Below are 21,256 nucleotides of genomic sequence, written 5' to 3'. Positions count from 1 at the left end.
GTGGCACCGGGGGCTGCAGAGTGGAGCAGCGCTAACCCACACAGGGGCTGGTGGGCAAAGATTATAGAGGAGCAAGATAGACCACTCACTCCTCGAAAAACGCGTAGTATCACGTGTGTGACCGTCGACGCCATTTTTTGAGGCATTTATTGGGCTTCCCCCACACTGTCATGGCTCCTTATCTAAATTCCATCTCACTGCTCTGCTATCAAGTATTCTAATCGTAAATCTAAACGACCCGACCTGTCACTCTTTAGGTTCCCCAATAAAAAAGAAAGGTGAGAAAATATTTTTATTATTTTCAGTCGATATTCTGTCGTGAGAATGTTATTTTCTGTTCTCCCATCAACGGCCATTGGGAAACTGGGTTTGTCGGTACATTAGAAAGTTATTAGACTTATTTTTAATAGATCTTTTCTTGCCATAATAATAAAGACAATTTTAACACTTCTGTACGTTTTGGGTTTTGTTCTTGTAAGGGATTGGTCTCCACAATATGGCCTGCGGGACACATTAGGTCCAGTGACCAGGAGCTTTTTCGAGCTCAGATTCAAGTCCGAGAATGGGCGGCTGTTATCCATTATATCCCTCGAATTGTCAAGGCATCACAAGCAAAGATCACAAGCCCGCCGTGAAGAAGGGTGCAATCAAATATTATACAACTCTGCTCTATCCACTTTGGTAGCAAAAACAGGAAGGCAGATTACTATCTAAATGGTGTCAAGTTGGGAAATGGGGAAGGACAACAGGATCTGGGGGTCCTTCTTCATCAGTCAGGATGGCGGGACTTTCATATGCTGAGAGAATGGAGCAGCTGGGCTTGTACACTCTGGAGTTTAGAAGGATGAGAGGGAATCTCATTGAAACATATAAGATTGTTAAGGGCTTGGACACGCTAGAGGCGGGAAACATGTTCCTGATGTTGGGGGAGTCCAGAACCAGGGGCCACAGTTTAAGAATAAGGAGTAAGCCATCTAGAACGGAGATGTGGAAACACTTTTTCTCACAGAGAGTGGTGAGTCTGTGGAATTCTCTGCCTCAGAGGGCGGTGGAGGCAGGTTCTTTATACGCTTTCAAGAGAGAGCTAGATAGGGCTCTTAAAAATAGCGGAGTCGGGGGATATGGGGAGAAGGCAGGGGTACTGATTGGGGATGATCAGCTATGATCACATTGAATGGTGGTGCTGGCTCTAAGGACCAAATGGCCTACTCCTGCACCTCTAGTCTATTGTCTATTGAGTTACCAAGTTCCTCTCCCGAGTTACTCTTGAGCCAACAACGACTACCGACGTGTGGAAAAATCATCACATGGTAAAAATGATGTAATGCAGTTATTTTTTACACTATAAAAAGATCCAGCTTGAAGAACGATCTCGACCCGAAACATCACCTTTTTCTTTTCTCCAGAGATGCTGCCTGACCAGCTGAGTTAGTCCATCATTTTGTGTCTATCTTTGGTTTAAACTACTATCTGCAATTCCTTCCTTCAAACTTTTAGAGCAGTTTGTTTCAAGAAACAATCCTTCCAAAATTGCATTCAAAATTCCATTTGAACTGCATTTGTTCAAGGTCTGGCATCAATCATTGAAAGGCATAGGCAGTTTTGTGTCGGGAGAAACTGCAGATGCTGGTTTACACCGAAGATAGACACAAAATGCTGCATTAACTCAGCGGAACATGCAGCATTTCTGGAGAGAAGGAACGGGGGACGTTTCTGGTCGAGTCCCTTCTTCAGACTGAAAAAACGTTTTGACCCTTCCCTCCAGAGATGCTGCCGGCTTGGCTGTGTTACTCCAACTTTTTGTGTCTAGTAAGATTGTTTTATTCCCTTAATTTATCTCTTATCAAAACGTTGGTAAACTTCTAACAAAAAGATTAGCTAAATTGAACATTAACGTTATTTTTCCCCCTCCCCGACAGCAAGGTCCGTAGACCAGAGGGATAGTAGTGTGTGTCTCTCTACTCACCCAGTATGTCCGTCAGAGCAGCCGTCCCACCGTCGCGACTTAAACTGTATAGGGTGATTTCACTAAAGGTCACTGGATCGTAGATCCGCACCCACGTGACCAAAATTCTCAAGTGGAGGACACTCGAGGGTTCGGTACATGTTAGTGGATGGGAAAAAACGCATTTTCCCACCCGTTAAAAACATAGAAAACGGCGAGGTTGTGAGCTGCAATTTACTGTGCCAGTCGGGGTGACCGTGAGGCACAGCTACCTAGATTTACAGGGAAAAAAAAAGATAGCAAGTAAGGTAAATTCAAGAGGGAACTGGTGCCGCCAAACCGGCGGAAGTGAACAGCCGACATTTGCCGTGGATATTTACAGGTCCAAAATTATCGGGAATTATCGCATTTGCTCGCTGAATTTCATCAAAAGTAAGGCATTATTAACTTACTTTTGATAAATTCAGCGAGCAAACGCGATAATTCCCGCCAAAATTAAAAGCCAAGCTCACCAATTCCCTCTCAATAAACGTTATTCCCTTTATCCTGTATCCGTACACTCTGGACGGCTCGATTGTAATCATATATAGTATTTCCATTGACTGGGTGCACGCAACAAGATTGAACTACAGTCTCTGGCGCTGTAAGGCAGCAACTCCACTGCTGGCCACAGTGCCAGTATTTTGAATTTCACATCATCAGCTGCATGAGATCAGCACTGTGATGAATATTTTGTTTATTTTATTGTCCTGTAAACCGAGGTACAGTGAGAAGTTTTTGTTTCTTCCGTGCTTCAGTCAGCAGAAAGACTATACATGATTAGAATCAGGCCGTCCACAGTGCACACATACAAGATGTATAGTTTAGTTTAATTTATAGTCACGGAATCAAGTGATATGTGGAGAAGGCAGGCACAGGTTACTGATTGTGGATGATCAGCCATGATCACAATGAATGGCTGGCTCGAAGGGACAAGTGGCCTCCTCCTGCACCTATTTTCTATCTTTCTATGTAAATTAACTCTCGCAATGCGGCTTTCCCCACACCGCATGGTTCGGTCTTTTTGCCACTGTTTCTCAGATCCCCGGTGAGTGCTTTTTGCTCCTTCACTAAAGATTTTCCATTAAGATCTGACTAATCTTCAACATTTCACTTCTGGCACTCAGGCCAAACCCACGAGTTACTCACGAGTCACTACGGTAAACTCATGGGCTACTATGGTATTGCAACGAGTTTAAAAGTTTCAAATTTTTCTTTCAAGAGTAAATTTGACTCGTGGAAATTTTCAACATGTTGAAAATTTTTCACAAGTTAACAAGTTTCCCGAGTACCTGCCCGTTAGTGTTACGAGTCGCTAAGTTACGTCCACGAGTTCCGACGTTCCTGCTACGTTAATTCTACGTGATTACCACAAGTTTGATTTGTTTTTAACTCGGGATCACTCGTGGGTGGACTCGCACCGTGAGACAGGGGTTTAAGTGAGGCATCTTGGTCGGCATAGGCAAGTTGGGTGGAAGGGCCTGTGTCCATGCTGTATGACTTGCAGGTCAGGCAGCATCTGTGAAAAAAGAAACAAAATTAATGCTTCGAGTTGAAGATCCTTTGTTCGATCTTCACTAATGCTGCTTTGACCTGCTGAGTGTTTATAATATTTTCTGATTCTGTACAGTCTTGTAAAGTCTCTGTGCTCCGAATACAATCTCTTACAGTTGGCAGATTTTGATCAATTTACATTTGGTGACTCTGCCTTCTACTGTTGAGACGCAAAGCTCTCAAAAATATTTTCAAAATTCAAAGCGTCTTAAAGCATTTTATTGTTTAAAAGGTCAGATAAATTCAAGCTGTTGCTTACAGATAAACTGTTTAGTATAGTTGCAGAGGAAAAAGAATAATGAGTGATATAGGGTCTAGTAAGTTTATTCTATGGACAGTGAGTCACACAAACCAAACGATCCTAGGATCTTTTCAAGAAATAAGATGAACTATATGGAGTGAAGTACAGTTGGGATACCAATTGTTTCTATTCTTTCCATTGTGTATTTACCGGTAAGTTCTAGACTAGATTGTATGTATGTCTGCGTGATGTTTGCACATTCATCTCGTGACCGGGTAAGTTTGCCCTTGGTGCCCTGGTCTCCTCTCGCATCCCAAAAATATACAGATGGGTAGGTTAATTGGCTGCTGTAAATTGCCCCAAGTTTATAAGCATTGATAGAATCTGGGGGGAATTAAGTGAAATTTTGGGAGAATAAAATTGCAACACTAGATTTTGTAAAAATGCGGTTCGTCACTATAACAGTAACTTCAGTCTGAAGAAGGGTTTCGGCCCAAAACGTTGCCTATTTCCTTCGCTCGATAGATGCTGCTGCACCCGCTGAGTTTCTCCAGCATTTTTGTGTACCTTCGATTTTCCAGCATCTGCAGTTCCTTCTTAAACAAGTTGAGGGTGGACATGGGTGAGAGGTCTTGGTTCAACTGTGGTTTTCTTTGTGAACCAAATACTTCTTAATCTAAAGGGAAAAAATGCTGTCTGCCTGTTCAGTCCCAGGCACCCCCTCTTTAAAATGTCAACCAAATTCAACCATGACCATTTTTGCATTATCTTCTTCCTAAATTTTCATTATCCTCTGTATTAAACAGTTAAACCTGATCGTCCTTTCCGAGTTAAACTGTTTTTAATTCCAATATGTAGCAGCTACCATTTTCTTTGTTACTTTCGGAATAGAAGGATACTCTGATCAAATTAGACTAAGTACAGTGAGAGGAAGATATAAAGCAACAATCTCATTGGTCCACATTGGCTGCTTCTCTGCAGTTAATACTTTGCACTTCTGTGGATTAGATTCACCTCAGCAGGAGACATATCCGAGGTGAGATACAGCATTTTGATGAAATATCCTGAAAAATGAATTTGGTAATAACGCTTCCTTGGCGCTGGGCTGCTTTGAGAATGGCTCTGGTGCAAACATGTTAGTAAGGATCATGGCATGTCTTTATGAAGCACACATAATATGAATACTGATTTCAGCAAGCAGCCAAATTTGAGGATGTTTCTTCAGTCTTCATGATTAATGTCTTTAGTAAATGGCTAATAAAATAAAATTTTATTTTCCCGCCTCTACGAGTATCATGTAATCCCGTGCTACCTGCTCCATGGTCGGATAGTCGGCGTCTAAACAGTCTTTCCCCCACCTGGTTTGCCATGTTAGGGGGCTGTGGACCCCCAGCAGGACCAAAAACAAGACCTGTCACAGGGCGGATGAGCTTCTAGCGAGCCAACGGCCATCCACACTTCAGTAGAAGTTGCGATCACTGACGTACATAGCACTGTAAGGAATGATGATAAAGCACACACCAAAATCCTATACTTCCAGCGGCGGAGGTCCGCAGGAACTGGAGGACAGAGATGTGTGGTGCATCTGTCACCATTCCCGTTGGAAACCAGCACCACTATGTCGCTAATGTTTTCAACGATGATGATGATGATTAATAAAATTGAATAAAATTACATATAGCCGTCAGTGCCTTTCTCTCTAACACTCTCTTTCTCTTCCCAAAGTGAACAAGAATGCCAAGAGACCATACCAGGGTAAACATGACCCAATATAAGCATTTGGACAGCTACAGACTATGTCATGGACTCAATACTATAATTGGCTGCAAAGTGAAGTCAAGCAACATCACTGTTAGTAGTACAGTTCTACCTGATGAATTTAATGGGGCAATGACATCTATCCTATCAGACTCCAGTGTGCCTCTTCCCAGGGTCACTGTTGCAGAAGTTAGATTGCTCTTCCTAAAGGTTAACTGGCCTGGACAGAGTCCCTGGGCGCACCATTAGGAACTGTGTGGACCAACTAGCGGAAGTGTCCGCGGACATCTTTTATCTCCCTACTCCGTTCTGAGACCCTTCTTCAGACTGGTTGGATAAGGGATCAATATATGATGATGTAGAGAGATAAAAACAATGAATAAAAGCAAAAAAGAGTCCAGTGTAAAGGAAGCACCGTTAATTCAAAAGGCGGATGGCATTCTCCCTGTATGTTGTTGAAAACGCGTATTCCCGTGTGAGATAAGCGGAAGGTGAGAGGATAGCGAGAGAGAGGGATGAAACCGAAAATTTTCACAAGATTACAAGGTTTACCTGGTGAGAATAAAAAACTTTCCACTGAATAAAGGCAATACAGTTAAACGAGGAGCTGAGGAGAATGAGAGTTGAGATGCTGTGGTGCTAAAAAGAACTTTGTGCAAAATTGGTTCAACGAGTAGCACAGGGCAGTACAATAATTGTAGACTGAGAGAGAGATAGAGAAAATGAAAGGGGAGTTACCTGATGTGAGAGAAATTCAATATGACAATACAGCCAGAATAAGCTGTCCCTATTACCATGAGAACGAAGAATGATGCCCTGAATATTGGGGCAGAAGGTGTGGCACCTCAATCTGGCAGGGGAAGGTGACCTAGGACATCTTTTAGACAATTTGTCTCCCTGTACAGGGTTAACACTGACCTAGGACCAGGATTGACTGTCTGAGAGATGAATAGGAGAACAGGCTTATGCACTTCGGATTTTCAACATTGACATGATTCGGTAGGCAATTGGTCCTCTTTAACTGTCCCATGGGGGCATGTCCTGTACAGTGCATCTGTCAAGTGAAGGTCTCCTGTGAATAGCTTCTAATTTCCGAATAGACCGAGAATTTTGAACTTTCCTCAACGGGGGAGCGGGTGAGAAGGAGGAGATTGTAGAACAGTGGTTTGTACAGGCTGCAGTAGTAAGATTAAAAACATTTGGTTTGGGAACGAGAATACTGCCAGGACTAGTGGATATGGGATGGGAGACATAAGTGCAGAGAGGGAAGGTGTTCGGACCTAGTTTGATAGAAGCTAGTGGATGGCTCATTCCCAGTTTAGGGACTCATCCTGATCTTGGGTTAAAGCACACACCAGTTAGCTATAATTTAGAGGGTGGGTGTCTTCTGAGGGATGTTAACGGGAAGGTAGTCTAGGGGACGTCCCTCTGACAACAGAAGGCAGTCCTAGGAGCGATCGAGAGATGGGGAGATGTGGAGAATGAGTTGGATTGGAAGATGAAGAAGGAATCATTGTAGGGGACTAGGGGTCAGGGAAGTGTAGGCCAGGGCTGCGACTGGGAGGGTAGGGGGAGATGGGGTAGGGAGAGAGAGAGAGGGAGATGGAATTAGAGGTGAGAGAAATCAATATTCATATCACTGGCTGTAAGCTGCCCAAGCAAAATATGAGATGCTGTTCCTCCAATTTGTGTTCAGCCTCACTCTGGCAATGGAGGAGACCTAGGACAGAAAGGTCTGTGTGGGAATGAGAAGGAGAATGAAAGTATTTAGCAACCGGGAGATCGGGTAGGTTCAGGCGGGCTGACAGTCTGTGTTTGGTCTCCCCGATGTATAAGGGTCCACATTTTGAACAACGGATACAGTAGATGAGTTTGGAGGAGGTGCAAGTTACCTTCTGCCCAACCTGAAAGGACTGTCGGGATCCCTGGACAGAGTCAAGAGAGGAGGTATACGGACAGGTGTTGCATCCTCTGCGGTTGCAGGGGAAGGTACATGGGGTGGGGGTAGTTTGGGTGGGAAGGGATGAGTTAACCAGGGAGTTGCGGAGGGAACGGTCTCTGCAGAAGGCAGAAAGCGATGGAGATGGGAAAATGTGGCTAGTGGTGGAATTATGTGTTGTATATGATAGGTGATGGGGTGAAAGGTTAGGGGGACTCTGTCTGTTGCGACTAGGGTAAGGGGGAGTAAGGGCGGAACTGCAGGGTACTGAGGAGACATGAACGAGGGCCTCGTCTATGATGGGAGAGGGGAACCCCCGTTCCCTAAAGAATGAGTACATCTTGGATGTCCTGGTATAGAATACTTCATCTTATGCGCAGATGTGGCATAGATGGAGGAATTGGAAGAAAGGGATAGAAGCAGGGTGGGATGAAGTGTAGTCGAGATAGCTGTGGGTTTGTAATAGACATCAGATGATAGACTATTTCCTGTGATGGAGACTGAGATCAAGAAAGGAGTTGGAGGTGTCGGAGATGGTCCAAGTAAAATTGAGTTCCAAACTCATGTAACCTGGAGCAGCGACTTGGTGCAGAAATTTCTGCAACTGGATCCTTAAGTTCCAGACCAACAGACCACAGTCAGTGAGGATAGGTGACAAATCATTCTCTATGATAATCTGCAATAATGCAATTTTTGTATTCCTTATACAACCATGACTGTGTAGTCAGATACAAATCCAACTCAATTTTACAAATTTGCAGACAACACCACTATAGTGGGCCGGATATTAAATAATGAAGGGATAGAGTACAGGAAGGAAATTGAGAAACTCGTGTCAAGACAACAACCTTTCCCTCAATGTCAGCATGACAAAGAAAATAGTGATCGATCCCAAAGACCATCTAAGAAGAAGAATATTTAATAAATTCTGAAAGTAAGGTGTTTTACTGCCAGCACAAGATTCCCTCACTAAGCACAAAATTCATACACCAAAATAATAGCTTCTAATGGGACGGTTATAAAATACTCATGAAAAATGACCTCGGTTGTCTTGCCTTAGTGTATGTTCTTGCAAATACTCCAGAGGGAGCTAAAGTACTATTCATAGTGAAATATTATCTTACAACCTTGAATTAAAGATCACTGTGTACTTCAGACCTTGCAGAGCAAAGTGGCACGAAAAACAATAAACAAATGGTGCCATTAAAATGGTGTAGAAATGTAAACAATTCCGATGTGTCAGTGATACAGGACTTAAATGACCAAGGGAACAATTGGCATTTCAGTCGGCTGACATGATCTCAGGACACCTTGTGGCCCTTTGTAGTTAATGAAGTATTTTTGGTGCTTGGTTACTGCTGTAATGTGGGAATCATGGTAGACAATTTATGTACTATAAGGACTCACTAACAGTGACATCGTAAATAGCGTGCCTCATTGTTTCCAAGTATTGACGGATAAATGTTGATCAGAGAAACAGGATCCTTTAAATTTACTTGGTGGGATTTTCAGCAGCTCATCATTTCAGACAGTAACGCAGTGATGCGTCAACCTGCATTTTCATGCTCATCCCAGAGTGGGGCTTGAACAAAAAATCTACCAACAGTCGATAGTGTTGCCAGCTAAGCCATATATTCCCTTGCTTTCTGAGAATATTATCATGTTTTATTTTGCCCTTTGTCAAATGACACTATCAGACTACCATTTTTTAAAAAGAAAGACATGAGATATACAATTCTGCGCAATTGGCAAACAAGCAACCAGCAAGAATTTTCAAATTAATGTGCTTCATGTCATCCTATACACAGAGTGAGTGACTGCCCTTATAAGCAATATTGAACCTGAGGCAATCACTGTGAAGGTTGCTTCAGAGCTGTACATTTTTATTGAATTGCATCACATCGTGCAGAAAAACAGAGCCCAATTAGTTGAGCAGATTTTGTGCAATCAGTCTGTTGGGCACTGATGAGGAACCACCTACTCTCCTTCACAAAGTAATAGCATATTGCAGAGTTTCAAAGATTTACCTTGCAATCGAATATAATTAGAACTGCCTGGAAAGCATTTTGCTGTTGTCTGACTTCCTACCTCAGAGCCAGATTAAAGTGAATTATAGACTGGCCATTTTTCAGTGCCTTTGGTTGGCTTGTTTTTAATCAAAGTTTTCTTACATTAATACTGAAGGGAACAATGGTTCTGCAAAGGAGGACAGCCTGAGTCAAGTCCATGGCACTGTATATGGGGAGGGCATACCACAGTGCCATGGAAGGGGTTGGAAAAGTCACAATGATAGGGAATTCAATATTTTGGGGAAGGCTATCTCAGTGGCCATACATGTAATTTTGCAATGCTGTGTTTGCCTTCCAAGTCCCAGGTTCCAGGATGTCGCTGAGTGGCTGCAGAACAATCCAATGGGAGAGGGGTCACAACCAGTGTGTGTGATCCACATTGGAGGGTTTAATAATTAGGATCTTAAAGGCAGTAATTTCAAAATTATGACCACACTGCATGTCAGTAAGCACGGAAGTAGGACACAACTGCAGATGATTGTGTAGCTTAGCAGATGGTTTAGAAGGGAGCATGTTTGAATCATGTGGCATTGGAACCAGTGCTGGGGAGATGGGATCAGTACAATCCAAACAGTTTGCAATTCCACAGGGCAGGGACTTGTGGAGAGGATTGTTATTGCAGCTGGGAAGAGATTTCATTAGATTGTCAGGGGGATGGGAACCTAACAATGGTATATATTGAATGTGTTTATATCTTCAAGAACTATCTGTACCATGTGATATGATTTTTGATACATTTATGCATTGGCCATTGTTGTTCGTCGACTATAATATACCATGTCAAGATGGTTCACAAAAAAGCTTCTTGTTATTTGCCTTATTCAATAGCAACATGAGGAACCTACCAATGTCACATTGATCACAAGGATTGGCATCTACTGCCGAGGAAGTATCAAGGCAGTAATCAAGTGTTAGGGAAAACAGGGCAATAATGGCAGTTTGCGAACATGTGGGGGAAGTTGCTGAGCAAAAATATATGACAGGTTGCAACTGTCACACTGTACATACGACTGTCTCTTAAATTTCCTTTAAAATAGTCTAACAAGCCACACATTCCAAGAGCAATTAGGATGGCAATGGTGGCCTTGTCAGTTATGCTCAGATCCTGAAAAATGAAATGGATGCAGATGTTGCCTAAAGTAAATGGTATAATTGAGGTCCTGGGGAGGACAGTGTACATTTGTGAAAGTCGAAATAGGACTGATGAGGGTGCACTTTAATATTTGATATGTGCAAACAGGATCGAAAGAGATGGTTTAAGGTTGAAATTTTAATAACTTTTCAGAATGAGCATGCAGGATCATTTATGTCAAGCGTCTTTAATTGTCATTTGCATTGGAATGGAGCAATTAAATTCTCACTTACTGCAGCAATTAAATTCTCACTTACTGCAACTCTTATAGAAACTTACAAAATTCTTAAGGGGTTGGACAGGCTAGATGCAGGAAGATTGTTCCCGATGTTAGGGAAGTCCAGGACAAGGGGTCACAGCTTAAGGATAAGGGGGAAATACTTTAAAACCGAGATGAGAAGAACTTTTTTCACACAGAGAGTGGTGAATCTCTGGAACTCTCTGCCGCAGAGGGTAGTTGAGGCCAGTTCATTGGCTATATTTAAGAGGGAGTTAGATGTGGCCCTTGTGGCTAAAGGGATCAGGGGGTATGGAGAGAAGGCAGGTACGGGATACTGAGTTGGATGATCAGCCATGATCATATTGAATGGCGGTGCAGGCTCGAAGAGCCGAATGGCCTACTCCTGCACCTAATTTCTATGTTTCTATGTTCCATGTTTAATACAACAATTAAATATATAATAAACAATAGTACAATATATTATCAGTTAATATCAGCTATGTAACCTAACCAGACCGAAGTACGTAATACAGCCGATGCAAAGCAAATAGCAATTTGATGTTGAGGGGGTTGTCGTGAGGATTGTGTGGGTGCGGTTCTGGAGCCTGATGGTTAATGGGAAGGAGCTGTTCTTGAACCTTGAGGTAACGGTTCTCAGGCTCCTGTCCTTTCTTTCCAAATGGTAGTAGTGAGAAGAGAGCATGGCCAGGGTGGTTCAGATATTTTATGATATTGCCTGGCTTCTTGAGGCAGCACTTTGTGTTGATCCCTGTGATGGTGGGAGGTCAATACTCATTATGGACCAGACAATGTCTACCCATTTGGATGACAAACAGGAGAATTCAAGCAAAACAGTTCGATACACTAAATCTGTAGTAGACAGGCACAATTACAACAAAACACTTGGACAGGTAGATGCATAGGAGGGATATTGTCCAGGCACAGGCAAATGTGACTAACTTGGTTAGGCAATATGGTCAGCATGGACGAGTGGGCTGAAAGGCCTATTTCCATTCTCTAGCTCTATCTGAAGGTTGAGAAAGCTATTGAATGGAAAGGGCATTGACCATTTTTTGTTTGGTACAAGGGGTCACAGCTTAAGGATAAGGGGGAAATCCTTTAAAACCGAGATGAGAACTTTTTTCACACAGAGAGTGGTGAATCTTTGGAACTCTCTGCCACAGAAGGTAGTTGAGGCCACAGTTCATTGGCTATATTTAAGAGGGAGTTAGAGCTGGCCCTTGTGGCTAAGGGGATCAGAGGGTATGGAGAGAAGGCAGGTACGGGATACTGAGTTGGATGATCAGCCATGATCATATTGAATGGCGGTGCAGGCTCGAAGGGCAGAATGGCCTACTCCTGCACCTAATTTCTATGTTTCCATGTTTCTATGAACAGCGAGCAAGATATTGAGTCAGTAATAACACAATTACCCAGCATCAATATACCTACTTAAGGAGATTCAATCCTTTTAATAGGTACTGGATAGGACATATTGCGTGGCTATGCAGGCCCCTCAAGAATGCAACTGCTGCCGAGGATAGTGACCCATTTATGGCACTAATGCAAAGGTGCCAAGATGTACTGTGCCATTGGAGAACCATATGCAATTGGAGAATAAAGAAATAGAAACTAAAATAGAAAATTCTTAGCAGGTCAGGCAGCATTTGTGGAAAAGAAAACATAATTAACATTTCACCTTGTCACAATGCATAGATAGAGTTGTATTCTTAAATGGAATTTACTCCACACTTACAGAGGGTGTTATATACTGTACGTGCAATAGTAGCTTTCTTATCAATTGAGGACATAATGATCAGCATGGTTATCACATAGGAGACAGAAATTTGGAATAAATAGTTTTTTTTCAGGCTGAACGTATATAACTACTTTTGCGACTCAGGATCATTTCTTTGCCCTCAATTATTTATGGCGGGAACATCGTATAATGTATCCAAATTTGCTAATTGCACAAAAATAAGTGGAACAGCATGTTGTGATGAGAATATTTGGATTCTTCAATGGGATATAAATAAGGTGAATGAATGGGCAACAACTTGACCTTTGGGGTATAATGTGGAAAAGTATGTGCTCGTTTAATTTGGCATGAGTAATCTAAAGGCAGACACTTATCCAAATGAAGAAAGATTGTAGGTGTGAAGTACAGAAGGATCTATGTATTCGTATGCGTGAATCATAAAAGGTTAGCATGAAAGTGCAACAAGTGATTAGGAAGACAAATTTGCTTATAGGCCTTTATTGCAAGAAGGTTGGAGTTTTACAATAAGGATTGTTAAAAATGTGGAGGGGGGGGAACTAGTGAGGCCACACCTGGACTACTCTACACAGCTTTGCTCCTCCTTATTTAAGGAAGCACATGCAGTGCATTCAGAAAGTATTTAGACCCCTTCACCTTTTCCACATTTTGTTATGTTACAGCCTTATTTTTAAATGGATTAAAAAAATGTTTTATCATCAACACAATATCCCAGAAAGAAGAAGCGAAAACAGGTGTTTAGAATTTTTTGCAAAGTAAGATATTTAATAACTAAAATATCACATTTACATAAGTATTCAGACCCTTTGCTATGACACTCAAAATTGAGCTTAGGTTCATCCTGTTTCCATTGATTATCCTTGAGTTGTTTCTACAACTTGATTGGAGTCCACCAGTGGTAAATTAAATTGATTGGACATGATTTGGAAAGGCACCTGTCTTTATAAGGCCCCACAGTTGACAGTGCATGTCAGAGCAAAAAGCAAGCAATGAAGACAAAGGAATTGTCCGTAGACCTCCAAGACAGGATTGTGTCGAGCCAGATCTGGTTATGGGTATAAAACAATTTCTGCAGCATTGCAGGTCCCGAAGCACACAGTGGCTTCCGTCATTCTTAAATGGAAGAACTTTGAATCCACCAGGACTCTTCATAGAACTGAGCAATCAGGGGAGAAGGGCCTTGGTCAAGGAGGTGACCAAGAACCCGATGGTCACTGGTAGAGCACCAGAGATCCTCTGTGGAGATGGGAGAACCTTCCAGAATGACAACTATATCTGCAGCACTCCACCAATCAGGCGTTTATGGTAGAGTGGCCAGACGGAAGCCACTCCTCAGTAAAAGGCACCTGACAGCCCTCTTGGAGTTTGCCAAAAGGCATGGGAAATTCTCTGGTCTGATGAAACCAAGATTGAACTCTTTGGCCTGAATGCCAAGCGTCACGTCTGGAGGAAACCAGGCACTGCTCATCACCTGGCCAATACCATACCTACGGTGAAGCATGGTGGTGGTAGCATCATGCTGTGGGGATGTTTTTCAGCGGCAGTAACTGGGAGACTAGTCAGGATCGAGGGAAAGATTAAGGGAGCACAGAGCGATCATTGATTAAAACCTGCTCCATAGCGTTCTGGACCTCAGATGGGGGTGGAGGTTCACCTTCCAACAGGACAATGACCCTAAGCACATAGCCAAGACAACACAGGGGTGGCTTTGTGACAAGTCTGTGAATGTCCTTTGGAGGCCCAGCCAGAGCCTGGACTTGAACCCGATCGAACATCTCTGGAGGGACCTGAAAATTGCTGTACATCGACGCTCCCCATCCAACCTGACAGAGCTTGAGAGGATCTGCAGAGAAGAATGGGAGAAATGACCCAAATACAGGTGTGCCAGGCTTGTAGCGTCATACCCATGAAGACTTGAGGCTGTAATCGCTGCCAAAGGTGCCTCGTGTAAAGGTTCTGAATACCTATGTAAATGTTATTTCAGTTATATTTTTTTTATTACTTTGCAAAAATTTCAAAATACCCGTTTTCACATTATTATGGGTTATTGTGTGCAGGTTGATGATTTAAAAAAAAAAAATTAATCCATTTTAGAATAAGGCTGTAATGTAACAAAATGTGGGAAAAGTGAAGGGGTCTGAATACTTTCTGAATACACTGTATTGGCATTAGAGCAGTTCAAAAGAGATATGCCAGGATAACTGCTGGAGTTGGGTTGTGATCCTGTTAAAGGCAGCTAAAGAAATTAGATTCATGTTCTTTGGGGTTTAGGAGAATAGGGGTGATCTTAATGAAGCATTCAAGATCCTTGAAGGGGCATGATCCTTGAAGGGGTAGAAGTTATCCACATGTGAGAATATTGAATGAGGGAATGTAGTTAGTTACAAAATTGTGGAAGTAATTTAAAACCTCTCACAGAGGGTCGTGAATCTTTGGAATTATCTATCATGGAAAGCTGCGGAGACTAGAACATGGGGATTACTTAAAGAGGAAATAAAAAGGTTTTTGGATGATTGGGAATTGAGAGCTGTTGGGAATCAGAGAGGAGGCCTGTTCCATACCTGGCAACATCAGGGTAAATCAGTCGTGTACTTTGCTGAAGCAATCACATCTGTTCTATACTGTGGCAACCAGAATTGCACACAATACTTATTGTATGAATGCGTGGTATAACCAACGTCTTATAAAGTCGTACCATGACTTCTGTGCTCTTATACTGCACTTAATAATGGCCAGCATCCCATTTGCCTTATCTATGCATGGAACCTCAGGAGATTGGGCAATGTCCTCAATGAATATTACTCCTCTGCAGAGGAAGACATGAGGACTAGGGAACTTGGGGCAGTAGTGGAGATGTCTTGAGGATAGTCTGTATTACAGTCAAAGATGCGCTAGATATTCCAAGACGTATGATGAGAGAATTCCCAGGCCTGATCAGATATATCCAAGTGCATTGTGGGAAATTACGGAAAAAATTGCAGGAGTCTTGGCTTAGATATATGAATCTTTGGACATGAGTGAGGTGCTGGATGATTACAGGATGGATAATGTTGTGTCTCTATTTAAAAAGGGCTGCAAAGGAAAATCTGGATAGATGTGGACCAGTAATTCTGAATTTGGTGTAGAAACATTACTCAAGGATTCTGAGGTTAAGGTCGACATGCATTTCGATAGACATAGTTTGATTAGGGATTATCAGCATGATTTTGCACATGGAAGATAATGTCTCATAAATTTGATTGAGTTTTTTGAAGTATCCAAGAATGTTAACAATGGCAGGGCTGTAGACATAGTGTATATGGACTAAAGTTCCGCATAGTAGGTTGCTCTAGAAGGTTAGATGATATGGGAGAGCAGGCAAACTGGATACAGAATTGGATTCATGGTAAGGAACAGAGGGTGGTGGTGGAAGATTGTATTTCATAGTGGAGGCCTGTGTGTGTGTGCCTGAAGAATTGGTACTGGGCTGATTGGTGTTTGTCATCTATATTAATTATTTGGATGAGAACGTACAAAACATGATTAGTACGTTTACAGATGATACTAAAGTAGGTGATATCATTTTTGAAATTCAGACCAAAACACAAAGTCCTGGAAGTACTCAACGCGTCAGTAGCATCTTAAGAGGAAATGGACAGGTGACGTTTCGGGTTGTGACCCTTCTTCAGGCGATGAAATTAAAAGTTGCATTTTAACAAGACAAAATAAGATTCATATCTATATGCAATAAAATGTCAACAGCTACTTTCATTTGATATCAACTTTTGATATTTTGGAACTTGAATTCTCTGTTTTGGCAATTGCTTGTGAATCCCTTGTGTAAACTAAGTGGGGTAACTTAAAAACAAGAAGAATGTACTGTAAACTTTCAAATCTTTTGTGCAATTGGAGCCTCCCTGTGAAATACTGATAAAGATAGTCCCAATGGTTCATGGTTGTTGCTCTGGTAACAGAGGAGCACTGACGGTGCTTCATGTGTGATAGCAGCAAGAACCATATGGTACTGTTAACAATTCTAAAGTGCAATTAACACCATGTGCACCTGCCGCTAACTCATTTCAATGCACAGTGATTGTATTAGGAGAATGTGAACATTTGAAAGTTCATCCTTTCACATAATTGAAATGTTCAAGTTGATTAAAAGAATTGCAAAGGTAGATTAGAGAGAATCTATGTTAATGGGTGCTAGATGGTTAGTGTAGACTTGGTGGGTCCAAGGGCCTGTTTCCATGCTGTATCTCTAACTAAAGTAAATTATATTCTCCAATACATCCCAAAACAAGAGGACATAACTTAAAAATGGACACAGGCCATTCAAAAGTGGTAGCGTCTCCATCTCCAGGCATACACTGGCCTTATCCTGGAACTCTATATCCGCTACATTCATGACTGCATCGAGGCTACCTCCTGTACCCAGAAAGAACTCATGAACTTCATTAACCTCACTACCAATTTCCATCCTGCTCTCAAATTCACTTGGACCATCTCCAACACCTCCCTCCCCGTTCTTGATCTCACTGTCTCTATCACAGTAGATAGACTATCAACTGACGACTATTTCAAAACTACTGAGTCCCACAGCTATCGGGACTACGTTTCTTCCCACCCTGCAAAGATTCTATCCTCTACTCCCAATTCCTCTATCTCTGCCGCAACTGCGCCCAACACAGGACATACAGGAACATCCGAGATGTCCTCATTCTTTTGGGAACAGGGGTTCGCCACTTTTATCATGGATAATGCTCTCACACGTGTGTTCTCGGCACTTGCTTCCTTTGCCCCAGTCACACCAGGGGCAGTCCCCCTTGTCGTCATCTTTCACCCCAGCAGCCTTTGCATACAGCACCTCTGACATTTTCACCTGCAATGAGATCCCACTACCAGTCACATCTTCCCATCTCCACCGCTTTCCGTTCCCTCCGAAACTCCCTGGTTTCCAACCCTCCCCACCCAAATCACCCCCTCCCCAGGTACTTTCCCCTGCAACTGCAGGAGATGCAACACCTGTCCCTACACCTCCTCACTCAATGCTATTCAGGGACCCCGACAGTCCTTTCAGGTGAGGCAGAGGTTCACTCGCATTTCCTCCAACCCAATCTACTGTATTCGGTGTTTAAGAAGGAACTGCAGATGCTGGAAAATTGAAGGTAGACAAAAGTGCTGGAGAAACTCAGCGGGTGAGGCAGGAAATTGGCAACATTTCGGGCCGAAACCCTTCTTCAGACTGATGTGGGGGGAGGGAAGGAAGAAGAAAGGAAGAGGAGGAGCCAGAGGGCTGAGGGAGAGCTGAGAAGAGGAGGAGACAATAAGGGCAACCGGAAATTGGAGAAGTAAATGTTCATGCTGCTGGGGTATAAACTGCCCAAGCGAAATATGAGGTGCTGCTCCTCCAATTTCCTGTGGTGCTCACTTTGGCCATGGAGGAGGCCCAGGACAGAAAGGTCGGATTCAGAATGGGAGGGGAAGTGCTGAGCCACCGGGAGATCAGGTTGGTTATTGCGGACCGAGAGGAGGTGTTCGGCGAAACGATCGCCAAGGCTACGCTTGGTCTCACCGATGTAGATCTGCTGACATCTAGAGCAGCGGATGCAATAGATGAGGTTGGAGGAGGTGCAGATGAGCCTCTGTCACACCTGGAACGACTGCTTGGGTCCTTGAATGGAGTTGAAGGGGGAGGTAAAGCCCCCCTCAACTCCTGGTCTGAAGAAGGGTTTCGGCCTGAAACGTTGCCCATTTCCTTCGCTCAGTAGATGCTGCCGCACTCGCTGAGGTTCTCCAGCACTTTTGTCTACCTACTCTATTCGGTGTTCTTGCTGTGTACTCCTGTATATTGGCGAGACGAAGCGTAGACTGGGCGATCGTTTTGCTGAACACCTATGCTCAGTCCGCCTTGGCCTACATGGTTTCCCCAGTACCAATCCCCTTCCCACTCCCATACCAACCTTTCTGTCCTGAGCCTCCTCCACTGTCAGAGGCCACAATCTGTTTGGAGGAACAGCACCTCATATTTTGCTTGGGCTAGCTTACTCCCCAGCGACATTAACATTGATTTCTCCAACTTCAAGTAACCCTTGCATTCCATCTCTTTCCTGGTTGTCTTGCTGGTTTCACTGCTCATATCCCCTCGTTATCACCTTGTCCTCAGTCAACAATGTGGGCTGCACCTTTCCTCAGACAGCCCACAATCTTTACCTTCCCATACCTCTAGTGTCCCCCTCCCTGACTGTCAGTCTGATGAAGGGTCTTGTACTGAAATGTCACCTAATCCTTTTCTCCAGAGATGCTGTGTTACTCTAACATTTTGTGTCTATCAACGTCTTTTTTCCTTTCCCTGTCCTTTATTAAAATCCAATTTAATCTGCCATCGATGCTATCACAAACTATTTACTTCTGCTCCCTCGTCCCTCATTTCCTGCCTGCAATTCCATTAAATATTGCCCTTTATCTTTGACCTGTTCTGATCTAGAGTTATCTAGCTGATATGATTTCTCTGTATCCATGGAGGCTGGTTAACCTTCTGAGTATTTCCAGTAATTTTAGCTCTTATTTCAGCTCCTTTATCTTGTCGGGCTCTGTGACATTAATATTAACAAAGCAATGGAAAGGCACGCTTAAGTCAAGTATGCTAAATTTAGTCATAAACGTTGAATTATTTGAACTTGAGTACGGTAAAAACAGTATCATTTATATTGTTTGGTTCCATGCTTCATGGGTACATGTGCATCCACAATTGCCAAGACAAATGTTGCAGCTGTTGTATTAAATGACTGCAAAAGGCTTCCATTTACTGGTTTAGAATCTATCATTTATATCACCAGTAAATACACGTATCCAAGATTAGGAAGAGAAATTGGTACCACTTCATTAAGTAAAGTGAAATATTATATTTTAGGTAATGTTAAATAAAGTATTGGGTTGTCCTCTGGGATAATATATGAACAATCTATTGAAATGCAGGGGTAAATAATTTCTTTATTTTCGCATTCCTTTAACATTACTTTTTCTTTTCTTTCGTATCTACTATACAGTAAAAAACATATCACATTGTCATCAAGTCAGATCCAGAACATAAAAGATTTGATGAGAGTGAACTACTTCATTGGGAAATGCCTTGTAACATTTACAAAAATAACTCTGAATTTCTGTCGAAAAGGTGTTGTAAATCCTGCACATCATTAAGGGGAGACACTTACAGTTGCTAATCAGATTGTTGCATCTCTGTACCACATTTTCTGAGTCAGTGAGAATTTTGCTCTCTTCTTGCAGCTTTGAAATTGGAGCCTGTATAGGAAGCTGAAATGTATAATTTCCAAGTGCATTATACTAGGTGTCATGTGGATTTCCAAGGACATTGGGGGGGAAAAAAGTGGAGTTGACTGTATTTGTTTTCCATTTTTCTTTCTCACTAATATATCCAATGAGGAATTCAGAAGAAACTCCTTCACTCGGAGACTGGTGAGAGTGTGAAACTCTCTATCACATGGAATAATTTAGATGAAGAGAAGAGATGCATCAGTTTACAGATAAAAACACAGGAGAGAAATTATTACGAGAATATGCTGATACATAAGATTAAGCCAGCATGAATTAGTTCTGATACCTAAAGTACCTTAAAAATATCAGGGAAATTGGGCAAAGTCATGTGTATGGAGATACATCAACTGTGATTTTTGGATACTTAATCATTGGAAAATTCAACATTGTGATTGACAGTTAAACTCCAAAGAAAAGTGTTGAGGTCATTATAAATTAACCATAAAATCCTCAACATTTATTTGTTTCCTTTGGGTGAGTGGATAAATATTGGTGTAAGAATGGATCTTGATACGTTGATCATCAGCCACAGGAAATAAATATGCAGGTAGAGCAAACAAGTAAGAAGGCAAACCGTAATTGAATCGTAGAGAATGGAACAGGCTTTTCTAGCATCCTTGTTGACCAGCAAGTACCCATCTATAATTAATATTTACTACACTTACTCCATAGCTTTATATGTTTTAGTGATTCAGGTGCTGTTCAGATACTTAAATGTTGTCAGTGTACCTGCTTTCACGACCTTCTTAGGCTGTGCATTCCTGTTGTCAAATTCTGCATGGTTTTATTTTCCTCAGATCCCCCTCAAACCTCTTTACTCTTCACTGGGCAGCACAACAGCTCAACAGATAAAACTGCTGCCTCGCAGCACAAAAGACCCAGATTAAATCCAGATCTCGGGTGCTGCCCATGTGGAGTTGGCACGTTTTCCCTGCGACCACGTGGCTTCATTCTTGTAATCTGGTTTCCTCCAACATACCAAAGACCTGTGGGTTTGCCGGTAACATCCATTCTATACTATGGCAACCAGAATTGCACACCATACTTAATGTAGAATATGTGGTATAACTAATGTCTTAAAGTTGTACCATGACCTTTGTGCTCTTATGCAGCATCTATTAATAGTCAGCATCCCATATGCCTTCTTTGCCATCCGTATCCCCCATCTACCTGTCCTGCCACATACAGAAATCAATGGATTTGTACATCAAGGTCTGTTCCTCAATGCTCTCTTGGGCCCGACCATTCATGGCGCATGTTCTTATGTT

General features: G+C 42.4%; 1 long non-coding RNA gene across 1 annotated transcript in view; it reads left to right on the top strand.

Annotated features, from left to right (window-relative positions):
- The first annotated feature begins 55 nt into the window (after positions 1–55).
- Positions 56–21,256, top strand: part of LOC129695528 (uncharacterized) — a 59,350-nt gene continuing 38,149 nt past the window's right edge. Inside the window, exon 1 of the long non-coding RNA XR_008723176.1 lies at positions 56–278. This is a non-coding gene — a long non-coding RNA (uncharacterized LOC129695528). The remainder of the gene's footprint in view (positions 279–21,256) is intronic.

The sequence above is a fragment of the Leucoraja erinacea genome, chromosome 3, assembly GCF_028641065.1.
Source record: "Leucoraja erinacea ecotype New England chromosome 3, Leri_hhj_1, whole genome shotgun sequence".
Taxonomy (NCBI): Eukaryota; Metazoa; Chordata; class Chondrichthyes; order Rajiformes; family Rajidae; genus Leucoraja; species Leucoraja erinaceus.
Note: the sequence above shows the minus strand (reverse complement) of the source record. Positions and strands in the feature narration are given on the sequence as shown.